The 15436-nt window shown below is 34.7% G+C and overlaps 1 long non-coding RNA gene across 2 annotated transcripts in view; it reads left to right on the forward strand.

Moving 5' to 3' along the window:
• The window catches only part of LOC138713977 (uncharacterized), a 201053-nt gene that overhangs the window by 115423 nt on the left and 70194 nt on the right, over positions 1-15436 (forward strand). The window contains exon 2 of one of the 2 annotated variants that reach the window (XR_011336016.1): positions 9163-9266. This is a non-coding gene — a long non-coding RNA (uncharacterized lncRNA). The remainder of the gene's footprint in view (positions 1-9162; positions 9267-15436) is intronic. The other variant, XR_011336017.1, reaches the window with a different exon arrangement.

Here is a 15436-nt window from a genome sequence, read left to right on the forward strand (position 1 = left end):
AAATTCAAAGTGGACGAGAAATGGTTGACAAATTTTGCCTGGAGCCCTCAATCAGAGGCATACTATAAATATATAAGAGCTTCGCACAGTAGCATCGTAGTCTAAGACGTCATGCCTAGACTCGCATTATGGAATGCGCGCTGGTTCGAATCGTCGTCGTGGGGAAGGAAATTTTTCCTGAAATTCCGGCCAGTGTATGACACCGGTGCCCACTTAGCATCGTGATAAATTCTAAGAGCTACGACGAAGTAGCGAAATACGGTTATGGAAAATAACTAACGACTGGGGAATCATCGTACGATAATCCATGCTGGTTGGATGATCGTTCACCTCTGCTGAGGGTTATGGGCGTGATGGTAGTAGTCAGCTGGTCGTCCTTGGGCCTCTGTATCATTATTATTATCATTATTATTATTATTATTATTATTATTATTATTATTATACAGTGAAACCTATACAGTCCGTATAGGCCAGTTTCTAGCTGATGTTTTTTTTCAATTCACTGCGGGCTAAAGCAAGAAGATGCACTATTACCTTTACTTTTTAACTTCGCTCTAGAATATGCTATTAGAAAAATCCAGGATAACAGAGAGGGTTTGGAATTAAACGGGTTACATCAGCTTCTTGTCTATGCAAATGACGTGAATATGCTAGGAGAAAATCGACGAACGATTAGGGAAAACACGGGAATTTTACTTGAAGCAAGTAAAGCGATAAGTTTCGAAATTAATCTCGAAAAGACAAAGTATATGGTTATGTCTCGTGACCAGGATATTGTACGAAATGGAAATATAAAAATTGGAGATTTATCCTTCGAAGAGGTGGAAAAATTCAAATATCTTGTAGCAACAGTAACAAATATAAAAGACACTCGGGAGGAAATTAAACGCAGAATAAATAGGCTAGAGAAAATGTCTGTTATTATTCGGTTGAGAAGCTTTCGTCATCAAATATCTGAAAGTTAGAATTTATAAAACAGTTATATTAACGGTTATTCTTTATGGTTGTGAAACTTGACTCTCACTTTGAGAGAGGAACAGAGATTAAGGGTGTTTGAGAATAAGGTTCTTAGGAAAATATATGGGGCTAAGAGGGATGAAGTTACAGGAGAATGGAGAAAGTTACACAACGCAGAACTGCACGCATTGTATTCTTCACCTGACATAATGAGGAACATTAAATCCAGATGTTTGAGATGGCAGGACATGTAGCACGTATGGGCGAATCCAGAAATGCATATAGAGTGTTAGTTGGGAGGCTAGAGGGGAAAAATACCTTTGGGGAGACCGAGACGTAGATGGGAGGATAATAATACAATGGATTTGAGGGAGGTGGGATATGATGATAGAGACTGAATTAATCTTGCAAAGGATAGGGACCGATGGCGGGCTTATGTGAGGGCGGCAATCTGAATATTATTATTATTATTATTATTATTATTATTATTATTATCATCATCATCATCATCATCATCTGGAATATAACGGTTAGAATGGTATGGTGAAAAAATATAGCAGTCTAATAATAGTAATAGTAATAATAATAATAATAATAATAATAATAATAATAATAGCAACAATAAAGGTGTTGAGAAATTAATCTTCGCAGAACTGAAGCAAAGCGTTTATAGGATTCGTCAAGGTGTAAGTTTTATACTGCATGTGGCTGAAACGAATAATAGCTTAATAAGCTAGAAGTGTTTCCATGGCGATGCCAGACAGTTGAATGCATACAACGGTGTCATTATCTCCCATCTCAATCTTTGCATGCAAGAGGTGTACACACTTTTGTAATCTTTAGGTAAGCCAACAAACTCTTGCTAATGAGCACAGCGGTATCCCAGCAGGGGTTATCACATCCTTAAGTATTCTCTGTACAGTCTGACCACTTCAAGAAACACGTTAAGTGTAAAACAATTTGATCTCTTTTCTGGACTTCTTTGAATGACCGAATCTATATACCTAACCATTCTTTTCCTTATGTTAATAGTAATTAAATCGGAAAACGTATTATGTGTCTTCCACGTGTTGAATTTTATATTACCTTGCGAACAAGTTTCGGCCTGCTATTGGCCATCTTCAGAATTGGTTGTTGCTGGTCTTGGCGTCTTTTATTTTGTTTCTTGTGGGGGTGTGTTTGTGTAGTGTAATGTGGAGTCAAAGAGTGTGTGTGATCTGAAATTGAGTTCTATGTTGAGAATTTCATTTGGATGTGTTTTTGTGCGTCTGTATATTTCGTGTTGTTCTAGTGTGTTTAGTTTCTGGCTTTTTGGTTGGATGTGTAGAATTTCCATGACTGTGTTGACATCTCTGTAGGTGTGGTTAGCATTTGTGATATGTTTTGCATATGTGGAAGTGTTTTGTATTTTTGTTATGGCTGTGATGTAACGTGTTTGAAATTATCTGCCTGTCTGTCCTATGTAGAAGTTGTTGTAGGTGTTACATTTGAGTTTGTATACGCCTGTGTGGTTGTATTTGTTTGTTTGTGTGTTGAGATGTTTTTATATAGTATTATTTGTTCTGTATGCGATGTTGTAATTTAATTTCTTCAATGAAGTTGCAATCTTGTGTGTGTTTTTGTTTTCATATGTTAGTGTGATGTATTTTTTGTGTTCTTGTGTTTGTGTTTTATTCTTATGTTTTATGTGATTATGTATTCCGAAATGATATAGGCCTAGTGTTAAAAGTTGTGTAATCAAGATGTGTAGTAATTAAATGTTGTACTGTTAAGTATGACATCGTTTAAGCCATAACTATATTATTAAATGATAATCGTAAAAAATTAGTGCCAGGCGAATGTGACACATACTTTCTCATCAAACGCCTTACACACTTTTAAAAAATTCTGTTTTTAAACAGTTCTTCCTAAAAGTACATCTTTCAACACAAGTAAAAGGTGCAGGCTCCTATGATTTTCACCTAACTGTACTTATCAGAAAGGGTCGTAATGTACCCCTCCCAAAAAGGCTCGATTTTCCTTGGGAATTGCTGCTGTGAGACACCGTGCACTCTGAGTATGAAATCACTCACTACTGGTCTGTCACCTCTCACCACGTTCAGCTGTCGTGTGACTCCTGACGCACATGAAGTCATTCAAAATCGTTTCCAGAAATCGGAAGCAAACCTCTGTATATTTAGAATCAGATATTAAGGAATTAGACTTTGTTTTGTTTTGTTTATTATTAGTAATTATTTATTTATATAATTATTCTCGATCCAAGTGGTCACTAGCAGCTGACGAACAGATTGTTGAAATAAAATATTTCATGTGGAGTACTCTGTAATAAACTCATTCCTAGATACTAAATACGAACAAAATTCGTCCAATAGTTTAGGGGAAATCGCATTTCCAAAGCCAACTTTTCGATAACAGAAATACTGAACACGTGTACTGCCGTTGATATCTGAAAGTCGGTATTTCGAGCATCACAAAACTTTCCCTTCAAACGCCATGTAATGAGAAATTAAAAAAAAAAAAATTACAATTTATAAGAGACATTCGAACCCATGCTCACTGCAACATAAAGTCACTTTTTGTCATTTTATAGGAAACCAACAAACTTTTGGCAGAGATAAAATACATTGTACTCTTGTAACATCAAAAAGGGAGTACGAACTTTGACATGCTGATGCTCTGCAGAGAACTTTACATGTGTGTACGTGCATGCGCACGTGGATTTGTATAGTAATCACGTACTGCACGCGTTAGGCCCTCAGGCGCGTTTGAGCTTCACAAAGATTAATGAAATTTTAAAATGCTCGTTGAAATGTCTGTACTCAGAGCTTTATGGTCGTCCAACAGTTCTTCTCCCTGTAAATTTTCTGTAATGTAGCAGTTTGTACCAGTAATCTGTCTGAATCCATCCCCATTACACGTTGTTTTCAACCAGCTCTATAAGGTTGACTTTATAGTTATTAGCCATAAGGAGACAGTGTTTCAATTTTTATCACTGAAGGGTTCATAATGTGTTTGCGTATTATTATTATTATTATTATTATTATTATTATTATTATTATTATTATTATTACTTACTTACTTACAAATGGCTTTTAAGGAACCCGAAGGTTCATTGCCGCCCTCACATAAGCCCGCCATCGGTCCCTATCCTGTGCAAGATTAAGCCAGTCTCTATCATCATATCCCACCTCCCTCAAATCCATTTTAATATTATCCTCCCATCTACGTCTCGGCCTCCCTAAAGGTCTTTTTCCCTCCGGTCTCCCAACTAACACTCTATATGCATTTCTGGATTCGCCCATACGTGCTACATGCCCTGCCCATCTCAAACGTCTGGATTTCAAGTTCCTAATTATGTCAGGTGAAGAATACAATGTGTGCAGTTCTGCGTTGTGTAACTTTCTCCATTCTCCTGTAACTTCATCCCGCTTAGCCCCAAATATTTTCCTAAGCACCTTATTCTCAACCACCCTTAACCTATGTTCCTCTCTCAGAGTGAGAGTCCAAGTTTCACAGCCATATAGAAGAACCGGTAATATAACTGTTTTATAAATTCTAACTTTCAGATTTTTGGAGAGCAGACTGGATGATAAGAGCTTCTCAATTATTATTATTATTATTATTCAATATATTTTGATTTCAGCAAAGCTTTTGATGTAGTTCCGCACTATATCCTTCTTCATAAGTTAGGAAATATTGGCCTTTCTGTAAGCTACGTAAAGTGGTTCGAAAATTATTTAAGTAATAGAGTTTCATGTGTAAGACTGTTTAATATACACTCTTATTCTTATAATATAAATTGCGGAGTCCCGCAGGGATCTACTTTAGGACCTCTCCTATTTATTATATTCATAGATGATATATGTAAAAGAATAAGTTCTGACTGTTTATTATTTGCAGACGATTTAAAAATTTTTCGTACAATCAAAAGTAGTACTGACTGTCAATCACTTCAATGTGACATTAATTCAGTCGCTAAATGCTCGGAAGACAATGGTATGAAAATTAACGTATCCAAAACTAATGTAATAACCTTTTCTAGAAAAACTTCTTCACTGAAATTTAATTATTATCTAAATAATGTACTAATTAACAGAACGGATTGCGTAAAAGATTTGGGAATATTCTTTGACAGTAAATTGTATTTTCATAGTCACGTTGATTACATTTACAATCACGCAATCAGAATGCTAGGAATAATACGGTCAATAACTTATTCTTTTTCCACGCCCGATTCTCTTTTAATGCTATACTATACATTGGTGCGATCGAAACTCGAATATGCATCTGTAGTTTGGAACTCGATTACAACTACGGACTCGGCTAAATTAGAAAATATACAAAGAAAATTTATATCCTTATGTTCATTCAGATTTCTACCCATTAATTCCGGGTATAGTTATGAGAGAAAATGTGAATATTTTAATTGTCAAAATCTATATGCTAGACGCCATGAGCTAGATTATCTGTTCTTTTGTAAAGTCCTCAAAGGTGATATATCCTGTGACTCTTTCTTAAACAATATTACCTTACGTATTCCAACAAAAGATATGAGAGCCCACAAACTTTTCTATATTAGAAATTCGAAATTTCTTTCACCAGTCTCCAGATGCATTAAAAATGCCAACATGCATGGCTGCGAATTCGATCCCTTCAATGTATAGACTTTGTTTGCTCTTGACAACGATTTATCATTTATGTATTCTTTTAGGCATTATACTCAATTAACATTGTCTCATAGTATTCTTAGTTATCCATTCATCGTCATTATTGTAATTGTAATTATATTTATGTGTAATAATTATTTTTGTTTTATGTTTTTGTTATATTTGTGCTGAACTGTAATTGGCCACTGGCTGTTGTACAGCACATTAAATAAATAAATAAATAAATAAATAAATAAATTATTATTATTATTATTATTATTATTATTATTATTATTATTATTATTATTGTGTCAGCTTTCGTATTCCTATGAAGGACATGAGACATCACAAACTCTTCTATATTGAAAATTCTAAATCTTCCTCGCCGGTCTCCAGATGTATTAAACATGCTAACTTACATGTAGGCCATTTCGGTCCATTCAATGCATAGAAGTATTAGAACATGGAAATGTATTTGCTAATATTAATTGCATTATCTTTCTACACATTTGGTAATACTTTTGTATGAATCAACTCCTTGCCATAAAATATAATAGTATTAATTCTTGTAAACTAATCATTGTAATCCATGTTCTTTATTTTGTTGTTATCTCTATTATGTAATGTGTATCATAGCTGTTCATTTTATTGCATTATTTGTATCACTGTGCTGGACTTTTATTGGCCTATGGCTGTTGTCTAGCACATAAATATCAATAAATAAATAAATAAATAAATTGTTATTATTCCCAATTTCACTCCTTTGTTTATGCGTCGCTTTCTTCGTCTGTTGGTTTTTGGTCTGTACTTCCGTAGACACGTTCTTCTGTTGGCCTTCTCTTCCATTAGCCTGTTCTTCTGTTCGTCCGTTGATCTGTTTATCTGTTCTTCTATTTGTTTATTCTTCTGTTGGTACGCTAGTCTGTTTTTCTGTTGGTCTGTTCTTCTGTTGGTTTGATCTTCAATTGGTCTGTTGATCTGTTCCTCTGTTGGACTATTGGATTGTTGGTCTTTTAGTCTATTCTCTGTTCTTCTGTTGGACTATTGGTTTGTTGGTCTTTTAGTCTATTATTCTATAGGGCTGCTCTTCTGTTGCTATGTTTTTTCTGTTGGTATCTTGTTCTGTTTGTCTTTTTTCTATGGGTCTATTCTTTTGTTAATATGTTCTTCTGTTGGTATGTTCTTTTTCGGTCCGGGGTCTGTTCTTCTGTTGGTCTGTTAGTCTATTCTTCTTTTGGCCAGTTGGTCTATTATTCCGTTGGTCCATTTGTCTGTTGATCCGTTCTTCTGTTGGATTGTTAGTGTGTTCTTCTGTTGGACTTTTGTTTTGTTTTTCTGTTGGACTGTTGATGTGTTCTTCTGTTGGTCTGTTTGTTTTTCTATTGGGCTATTGGTCGGTTCTGTGTTTGTTGGACTGTTGGTATATTATTCTGTTGGACTTGGTCTGTTCGTCTGTTCTGTTCTTCTGTTAGTCTGTCCGCCTGTTCTGTTCTTTTGCTCTGTATTCTAGGCCTGTTTTCTGTTAGACTGTTCTTCTATTTTTATATTCTTCTGTTGGTCTGTTAGTCTACTCTTCTTTTGGCCAGTTGGTCTATTATTCTGTTGGCCCATTTGTCTGTTGATCTGTTCTTCTGTTGGATTATTAGTATGTTCTTCTGTTGGTCTTTTTTGTTTTTCTGTTGGATTGTTGGTGTGTTCTTCTGTTGGTCTGTTGTTTGTTTTTCTGTTGGGCTATTAGCCGGTTCTTCTTTGGGTTTGTTGGACTGTTATATATTATTATTCTGTTGGACTTGGTCTCTCCGTCTGTTCTATTCTTCTATTGCTCTATAATCTAGGCCTGTTTTCTGTTAGACTGTTCTTCTACTCTTCTGTTGATAGTGTTGATATGTCCGTCTGTTGTGTCCGTCTATTTTTCTGTTCTTCTGTTAGTCTGTTGGTCTATTCTTCTGTTGGTATTTTCTTCTGTTAGTCCGTTGATCTATTGGTCTGTTCTTCTGTTAACATTTTTGTTTTATACCGGAAGAATCTCATTTCAATCATAATCACCCAATACAGAAAATATTATTGTTATAAGCACTTACAACGTATGAAGGAAACCAGAACAGTGGAAACAGCACTGCAGCTTAATAATAAAGGACGATGAAGACTTGGACGCCATTGGAAAAGATTAAGAAAATAAACTTATAGAATCTAAATAGTTCAAAGACCTAATTCCTTAATAAGGTCAAGTAAAGGCAAAACCATTACTTTCTGGTATTAATTTACAAAAAAAAAAAACGTAAATAAAAAATAAAGCATTAACTCATTCAGAAATAGCTTGAATAGTTGTTTATTTAATTTTCGTTAATACAGTAGAACCCCGATTATTCGTCACCCTACTAACCGATTGGTGGATAATCCGTCTGTCTTTCTCTCGCTTTTTTTTCTACAGAAATATATAGAGTACTCTACATTGTATTAGCACGTTATTTTTTCTGGAGAGTGTTATTACAAGCATTTTCCCTTACACAGTATGGCCTACTATTGGAATTGTCGTACTGTATAACTTCTATAGATGTCAAAAAAAATCTTGTTGTGCTAAGTATCGAAAAAAGAGTGTAAATAATTGAGTTCTTTGGGGAAAGAGAAACTATGGCTCATCTCGCAACAGGATATGAGTTTGGACTGTATAAAGTGTGTAGGTAAATCTACAACATGAGACCTTCACTATTCATATCTTTCAACAGGCAAGCCATTACAAGGAGTTTCCTTGCCCCTTAAAAACCAGTCGTTGACAACGAGACTTAAATTAGTGAACTTGTGTTAAATAAAGACCAAAGAGGAAATTACCAAAGTGTATTATTCGCAAAACTACGAAAATTTTTATGGTACGGATTATCTGATTTTTTCGATTAACCGTTGAACCCACTCCATTCATTACCACGGATAATAGAGGTTCTACTGTAATAGCGAAATAACTGAAATAGACCTTTCTGTGGAAATAATCCCCATTTTTTATGAACAATATATAGGCTACCTGTTATTTGTATAACAAGTTATTTTTTTATTAAAATTAAAATATTATGTGGCTTTCAAATCTCTCGTAACTTTCGAATAGTCCTACAGGCTTACGTATACAAATCTCATTACGGATTTGTGATGACCCTTCTAATGATATTATTTTCGAATATTCTCTATAGCTGACATGCTGTTTCACTGCAATCAATCTTCAGAATTTGATAAAAAGTAGGTCTACTATATATCGTCCGCAAAACTTCGCGTGGTGGTGGTGGTGGTGGTGGTGGTGGTGGTGGTGGTGGTAACAGTATTCAGCAACTTTTTGTTACAATATTGGCTGACCTGAGTGGTAACGACAAGAGCATACTCTGGTCAAATTACAGCTTTAAAGAATGTTATGCCCATGCTGTAACACCAAACAGACAACTTGGTAATTACAACTTGCGTAATGTACTCGCTAATTACATATCCAGGAATAGAAATTTCTCACGTGAAACTGGTTACGATGCACAGTCTAGCGTGGTTTCAAGTTGTAAGGTTCAATGTTTCTTTCTTTTCCTAGGTAGTGCTTATTCGCCGACCTTGGTGTTCGTGAAATGTTAATGAGCTGTTTTCGAGCTAGCTGCAACCAGATCAAGATTTAGATTCGATTCTCACCTAATGTAGGTATGAAGTTTTTCACAGCATTATCATTATTATCATTACTATTATTATTATCATTATCATTATCTAACCTAAGATATTGATACAGCGTCGTAAAATAACCCAATAAATTTATCATTATTATTATTATTATTATTATTATTATTATTATTATTATTATTATTATTATAGAAGTATTACAATATGGCAATGTCTTTGCTAATATTATTAGCATAATCCTTATATACAAATTGGTAATACTTTTGTAAGAATCAATTCCTTTCCTTAAAATATTATAGTATTAATTCTTGTAAATTAATCATTGTAATCTATGTTCTTCATTTTCCCGTTATAGTTGTTCATTTTATTGTATTAATTGTATCACTGTGCTGGACTTTTATTGGACAATTATTATTATTATTATTATTATTATTATTATTATTATTATTATTATTATTATTATTATTATTATTGCACTGGCAACTCTAGAGGACACACACAAATGTTAAGATGCAGTTACATCTGTTGTAAACTACGATCATCAGTTCAAACAAGTACAGGGACATCACTTTATTTTTACCAACATTTTTAACATTAACCTGGCTATACTCGGAAACACTGCACTGTTGCCCCCTTCCATTACAAGAGTTTGATGTTACTAGTGCAATATGTAAACAAATCATTTTACTAGGTATAGGAGGAGAGAAAAGTAGTGTATCCATTTATGTTGTAGGGAAATACGATATTACTATTTTCAGTTTGATCATCACTTTTACGGAATTTATCAAAATACAGTAGAGTAGTAACATTTTTTTTTCAAAAACTCAACTTTTCAGGCGGCTATGTTCGTTATGTAATGTCTACTTTATTTAGCATATTAATTATTGGTGTTAACATACAATATAGAGTGCATTTAAATTGAGGGGTCATAAGTAAAGGGCTGTAAGTGCACTTAAGTTACTTTTGAGAAAATGGGGTTTAAATATTTAAGCTTTCGTAAAATCGGTGAAATTTTTATTTAAATTTTAATGTGTCATGCGATTAAAATATCCCTTTGCCACTAAAATTTTAGATACTTTTGCTTACACTGGATGCACTTAACTCATGTTATTACAAATGTCACTAGCATTCCTTTGCTTCTAGCCACCTCAATTCAAAAAAGCTAATGTGAATTTTTAAACAAGTTGCTGAAAATGATTGCCGTTCATTACAATGCAGGCTTCAATTCAGTACGCATATTATTAAAAACATTTTGAAGCATATTCTCTGAAATTGAATTTATCGTTTCTTGAATATAATTTTTAGTACGATATTATTAATATAGGTTCTTTCTTCTATAGAAAACGCAATCATACTTATGAAACACACTATACACTGCAGTGTTTACTTCACTGCTTTAAGACTTCGAATGCAACAGCGGCCGTAAGTTTGTGTGTCTGACGGGAGCAAGGACATTAGTGAAGGGGTGAGAGTGAAGTACATTCAGAAATGCAGGAACAATAAAAATGCAAGTAAAAATAAAATGATGTCCCTGTATTTATTACGATTAAAATGGTAAAGATCTTATTCAATATTACTCAAATTGTGCTAGCGAGTCCATATGAAAATACCAGGTTTATATACAGTGGAAGTTAAATAACCTTACAGATTGAAAGATACGATAGGATACACTTAAATGAAAACTTATATTACGTTTTGTGATTAAATGCACGGTAAAATAGAAAGTTAAGTTTCAAGTTTCAGCAGTCCGGCAACATCGCCGCTAACACACTCTACTCGTGATACAGATGTAAGAGGTCAACGAACTCGTTGTGTCTAGATAGGTGAGCTGCTTTCTGCCAAGATGTTGCCACTACTCGCATCGTGCAGTGGCTTCAAATTAGAGTTTTTTTAAATTAAATTTACATGAAAACCGTCCACGCTATTGAAATACGCCAGAGGGATAAATTGTTCTTCATTAGATTTCCTATCGATATGAACAAAAATCACGATCCTACTCTAAATAGTTATCGAGTAAAAGGTTTTTAAACATTTGGGAAAATTTCTGAAAAACTATTAACTGTCCACCAATATGATATTATTTTTTTGTTACATGCAACTTGAACCATTCGCTCTGAAAATCTTCCATCCTGTAACTTATATTATCTTGTCAGCATCACGAAGAGAAAAATTCAAGAAGAAATTTGGTAAAATCAGTTTCTATTGTCCATGTTTCTAAAAATATCCTTTCTTTTCTTAATAAGAATTATATTTCAAGGACAGTTCCAGAAAAAAAAAAGGCCCATGTCTTGATGGGAGACCACCTGTATGTAGGCAACAAGTTTAGCAGCGCTGACCACAAGTAGCATACATACAGGTACTCTTGTAACTGCATATGATCAATGTTCAAAATTAGGCGGTCCGTTTTTTTTCTGGAAATGTACATCATAATACTCAATGATTTGACTTGTAGATAGAAACTGTAATCAAAATACAGTTCATATACAATCGCTGTAGCTACATAGGCAAACAGACAGATCAATACACAAAGAGAAACAGATGAAAAGACTGATAGACAAAGAGACAGAAAGACAGACAATCAGACAAAGAGATTAGCGGACAAAGAGATCAACTAACAGATGAACAGACAAACAGATCAACAGACAAAGAGACAAATACGCTAACAGACTAAAATACAAATAAATCAAGAGACAAACAGACCAACAGACAAAGAGAAAAATAGACTAACAGACTAAGAGGCAAACACTCTAACAGACTAACAGAAACAGGCTAAAATACAATTAGACAAAGAGGCTAATAGACTAACAGACAAAGGGAAAAACAGATCAACAAATACAGGATGTTTCCGAGGTGGTGTTACAAACTTTCAGGGATGATGGCGAAGGGCACATGTATCAATTTGAGATGAGGAACCCTGGTCCGGAAATGACCGAGTCGAAAGTTACAAGCAAAAATTGTTCTGTGGAAATGAAATAATTTTATTCCTCCGTACACCTTATTTATGTGTATTTATCTGTACATCTTACACATACCGTATTCATCTGACGTTGTTTACGTTGTCTACCTACAGTATTCCACTTAGTGCGCTGTCTGAGGGATAGGGACAGGAAACTACACTAAAGCAATGCAGATAGCGTAATGTGTAACGGACATGGTCGGTCCTGATATGCACATCTGTAGACAGTAGTGTATGTGTACAAGTTGCAGTGTCCAGTCGATCAGTCCTAGTGAAATGGAGGAGTACACGAGAGCGGAATATGCAGACCTGATTTTCGAATACGGATGAGCCAATGGGAACAGTAGACAAGCTAACAGATTGTATCAGGACAAGTACCCACGTAGGAGACATCCGGCCCATACCATCTTTCCACGACTATTCCAAAGGTTAAGAGAAGGAGGGCACGTGTTGCCAAATTACAATTCCATTTCCACACACATATTTTTGCTTATAACTTTCTACTCAGTCATTTCCGGACAATGGCTTCTTATCTCAAATTGATACATGTGCCCTTCGCCATCATCCCTGAAAGTTTGTAACACCACCTCGAAAACATCCTGTATATGAAGAAACATACGAACAGACCAACAGCCAAAGGGACGGAGGAGCTGATCAACAGACGAACGAACAGAAAAACAGAAGAACAGAGAGACAGATAAACAGAAAAAGAGACGAGACGACAAACAGACGAACACACTAACAGATAAGGAGATGTAAGCCTATAAAAAGAAAGAACTCATGCCAGAGACCAATGTTTTAGGTCAGAGGAATACTCAAGGCGTGTATTTTCGCGAACATTTCGAAATCGATTTTTTCCAGTACCATAACACCTTCTTTTGGCATAAATCGTATGCAATAATGCATTCTAGCAATGTCTTAGTTTATGACGAGTCACATCCATGTGGCAAGTTGCCAACGTCTGAATTTATAAACAAAGTCACGCCTACAATATTAATTAAACTACAAAAGTAGAATTATCTACGCATCAATGACAAGTGAATTATAATACAAGTTTCAGTTCGTAATGGAATAATTATAATTAATGTACTTGTAGACATAAAAGTTTTTTTTAGATCTACTGTCATAAATTGTTTCTTGACACACTTCTATTAGATAGAAGATCTGGCACAAAAACTGTGTCACTGCTTATTAAATTGCATGATCGTGTGTCTGTAATTGAAAATAGAGTACACAGCAATTGATCAAGTCAACTGTCGAGTTTTCAACACAAGATACAATATATTATAGATCCAAACGTCATGCTAGTTTTGTGGTGAACGACAAAACTTTACTAAAGATATGCTAGAAGTAAACTATTTCGCTCCTCTTTTGATGCTTAATCCATTAAGAAAGGAATAGAGGTTAAGAGTGCTTGAGAATAAGGTGCTTAGGAAAATATTTGGGGCTAACAAGCAAACGTTCTGATGGAAGCAGATAAAAAAGTTAATTTTTTTCTTCCACCAGGTTAATAATGTCAAAAGAAGTGCTTATACACTTCGCAATTTTGGACACTCGATCGCAATTACGAAGCCGTAGAAAAATAAGTTCGCCAGGGGCCGTTAACGGAAAAAAACACAATTTCATTGGACAAATTTATTGGAACAGACACAGTAATTGTTGAGCTATTTTTCAACATTTCTCATATCATGAGATCGACAGAGAGTGGTGCAGACGGAGTCAAACGCTGGTTCCGATCTCAGGCGACAGACTTCTACAACACAAAAATTGATCCCATGGTATGAAAAATGTCTGAATTCCAGTGGTGGATATGTTGACAAATAGCGCAGCAATATCGTTTTCAATAAACATTTCCACGTAATTGTGCTTTTTTCTATAAACGGCCCCAGGGATGACTTTCTGGACGGTCTCGTAATTTGTATAAGCACTTCTTTTGACATTATTAACATGGCGGAAGAAAAAAATTAACATTTTTATCTGCCCCCATAAGAATGTAAGAGGAATGAAGTTACAGGAGAATGGAAAAAGTTACACAACGCAGAACTGAACACATTGTATTCTTCACCTGACATAATTAGGAACATTAAATCCAGATGTTTAAGATGGACAGGGCTTGTAGCACGTACGGGCGAATCAAGAAATGCATATAGAGTGTTAGTTGGTAGGATGGAGGGGAAAAAGGCCTTTGGAGAGGTCGAGACGTAGATGGAATGATAATATTAAAATGTATTTAAGGGAGGTGGGATATGATGGTAAAGATTGGATTAATCTTGCTCAGGATAGGGACAGATGGCAGGCTTATGTGAGGACGGCAATGAACCTAAGTAATTAAGTAGGACCGGTCTGCATAGGAACTTTCTCTATTTGATAACTCGAACTTCAACGCAAGCAACGGTTGACCATAAAACATTCAAGACAGACATAGGATTACTTTATTAAAATGGGAGCCAGAGAAGAAAAAATAAATAGGGTAATCTAGTGGTGAGTAAATGTTATTTTGTTGCATGTAACATAATGTTATACATATTTCAATATCTCCTAGAAATACCACTCCACACATCATCTCTTTATTCTTCATCTTTCACTGTTGCTACTTCTCGGCACTGGAATTCTCTGCCGCCTGAAGTCAAGGACTGCCGAACTTTAATTTCCTTTAAATGTAAATTAGAAAAATATCTTATGATGAGTTGCCAGACCTAACGCGTTTCAAATATTTAATGCAATGTGTTCCACTGTATTTATTTTTTTGTTTCTTATGTTTATTGTGTAATCATGTAAATCGTGTTTATTTATCACTTAACGCCAATATGTATCCCACTGTGTTGTTTTTTATTATTAATCTATTTTGTGTGTATATTTTATTCAATCGTCGGTTTCTGGTTTAATTGTGTAAATCCTACTTAATTGTAATCTAATACTAATATGTATAATAATGTGTTTATTTTTATTTTTACTGTGTACATTTTTTATTGAATTATCGGTTTCTGTTTTTATGTGATTCGTATTTGATTCTAACAACATTAATATGTATTCCACTATGTTTATTTTTATTTTATGCTCGACCATGCCGAAATGTAGTAATTATACACCTGGTAGCAGTCCTTTAATGCATGTCATTAAAATACACCTATTCATTAAAGTTCAGGTTTTCGATTATTCTCGGATATGCAATCGAGAGACAACGAGGGAAACGTCACGGAGACTGGAAATACAATACTGTCGCAGAAGGTTATGTTCT

This window comes from Periplaneta americana, chromosome 14 (genome assembly GCF_040183065.1).
Source record: "Periplaneta americana isolate PAMFEO1 chromosome 14, P.americana_PAMFEO1_priV1, whole genome shotgun sequence".
NCBI classification, from domain to species: Eukaryota; Metazoa; Arthropoda; class Insecta; order Blattodea; family Blattidae; genus Periplaneta; species Periplaneta americana.